A 2393-nucleotide genomic window follows, 5' to 3' on the forward strand; every position below is an offset into this window, starting at 1 on the left:
AAATTTAAATATATGTTCATCCATTCTCAAACAACTTTCATAATTCTTCATGTCCTCATGCTACAGCTCATGAAGCAAATTCTGCTGAACACTTCAAGCTTCCCTTCTCACTATACATGCTTTCACCACAATTGTTTCTATTTCTTTTTGAGCAATGTGCTGCCCCTAATATTACAGTAAATGCTGCTGTACAGACAATTACTTGTTCAGTGCCCACTCTCCAACAATGATGATGAAAAATTTGAGATAGCATCGACTTCATACCTAACAGCACAGCACTGTGAAACAGCATCAAGAAGGCACTGATCTGCACACCAGTGGAAAGAGCGGGCAGCACCACATCTCCAACAAGACTGAGTTCAGCGACCTCCGTCAATGCTGACTTAACCAGCCGCCCATTGCTGGTTGTGGCCCAGTTCGGGCATCAGTACTGAATAACAAGAAGATGATACTTAGTCTATGTTCTGCATGTAGTAGTAGTGGATAAATGTAATCATACGTAGGAGGCACAAGCACATTTTGATTCCTGCCACTGGCCATCACAACTTCCCTCCTTCCTTGTATGTACCCATGCTGACTCCCACAGAAGCCAACACAACATCTGGCAATGAGGATTCCAGAACCAATGCTGCTTTTGCTCTACACTGCTCTGTCACAGTGCATCACTAATATGTCATGTCTGAAAGAACAGATACCATCTTCATATAGTTAAGGCTAACTGGTCATTGACCTCCTTGCTCTGTGCAGATGCACACGCATTGCCCGAACTCTTACAGGCCTCAGTAAGACTGTCTGCTGTGAGTAATGAGTGTAATTGGCAGGGGCACTATGAATGTGGTGTGTGGACATTAAGTTGGGAATGTGGGTCTCACGGGGAGTGTGCAAGGAATAAATCCCTGCAGTCGCACTATCCTCTGTGCCCTCGGTGGCTCAGATGGATAGAGCACCTGCCATATAAGCAGGAGATTCTGGGTTCGAGTCCCGGTCAGGGCACACATTTTCAACCGTCCCCATTGATGTATATCAAAGAGTGTTGACAGCTTAGGGCATCGATTTAATTAACATTTCAGTAATATTTCTCTCTTTCCTTTCAGAGGCATATTGCTACTAATTGTGCTCTTTATTGCAGACTCGCCACACCACTTTTGCTATTTGCTTATAATTGTTTTGTTGCGGCGCTCCTCTCATTAAATGGCCTCTCATCGGCCTCCTACACCATCTGCGCCAATGCCTCCAGCTGTTGTTGGCCTTGATCTAATGCAGTTTATTGAGATTCAGAACCAAGAAATATTGCAATTGATGACAGCAGTTCATTAAAACACAAGCCACTGCTACATGAAATCCACCACAACAGCCAGCCACATCCACGGTACTGCCTCTGTGCACTCTGAGCTTTCAATGAACAACGAGAGCAATGGAATGAGTACTATGCTCAGTTTGATACACATTGTGCTACACATCAAGTATAAGGTACTGTGAAACATTCTTATTTTTAGTCAATGGCCAGCAGAGGAGTTTACTGCCTTGCTCAGGAGTTATTCCTGTCTAGTAAGCAGGGGTTACTAGCTTTTGAAGATTTAGTTTCTGTCGTCACTAAGTATTACAACGATCAAGTACAGGTTGCTGCAGCTCTTTACAAGTTCTTTTGATTGTGGAACAAACCAGAACAGACATACTATCAGTGGGTTACTGAACTCCAGGCTTTGAGGTTTTGACATGACAGACTTCATTGTAGTTGTTGACAGTACTATAGTCATGCAATGATTTGTGATGCAATTACACACAATGTGCCAGACATTATGATTCATCAAACAAATTCTCAAACATTCTGATCCTACTTTGAAACAAGTGTTACAGATTATTGAACATCAGGACCTGTGTGATAGTGCCGTGGAAAACTTTGGCATATCTCCGGTCTTTAGTATAATGCAAAGTGACAGGTACAGTCCTGTGACTGACCAACACATGCAAACAGGCTACCATGCCGTATACAGGTATACAGAGTAAGCAAGTGTCAACGCATGTGTCTGCTGTGAAATCATGTGCCCCCCCCCCCCCCCCTACTTTTCTACGCATAAAATACAACATTGCCCCTCGTGGAACGTGACTTGCTTTGCTTATGGGAAGCCAGGTCAAGTACAGTCTGTGTGCTTGTAACAGTGAAAGGATTCTACTTATGTTTGCTCTTGTAAGAGCGGAGCACCTTCAAACTCAGTGAATGTAGTTTTTTATAAACCAGCTATCAGTACTAGTAATGACCTACTTCCAGCTGTGCCTTCACTCCCCTCCCCCCTCCCCCCCCTTTCCCAAGAGCTGTGCAATGACAGTCAAACAAACTGTTTGTGAACTTAGTCATTGCCAGATGCTGTGTTAGACTTGAGTTAGACACTGGC

The 2393-nt window shown here is 43.8% G+C and overlaps 1 non-coding gene across 1 annotated transcript; it reads left to right on the forward strand.

Moving 5' to 3' along the window:
- The first annotated feature begins 918 nt into the window (after nucleotides 1-918).
- Nucleotides 919-993, forward strand: Trnai-uau (transfer RNA isoleucine (anticodon UAU)). The gene has a single exon. It is a non-coding gene; the product is annotated as a tRNA-Ile (tRNA).
- The last annotated feature ends 1400 nt before the right edge of the window (nucleotides 994-2393 follow it).

Source organism: Schistocerca serialis, chromosome 3 (assembly GCF_023864345.2).
Source record: "Schistocerca serialis cubense isolate TAMUIC-IGC-003099 chromosome 3, iqSchSeri2.2, whole genome shotgun sequence".
NCBI classification, from domain to species: domain Eukaryota; kingdom Metazoa; phylum Arthropoda; class Insecta; order Orthoptera; family Acrididae; genus Schistocerca; species Schistocerca serialis.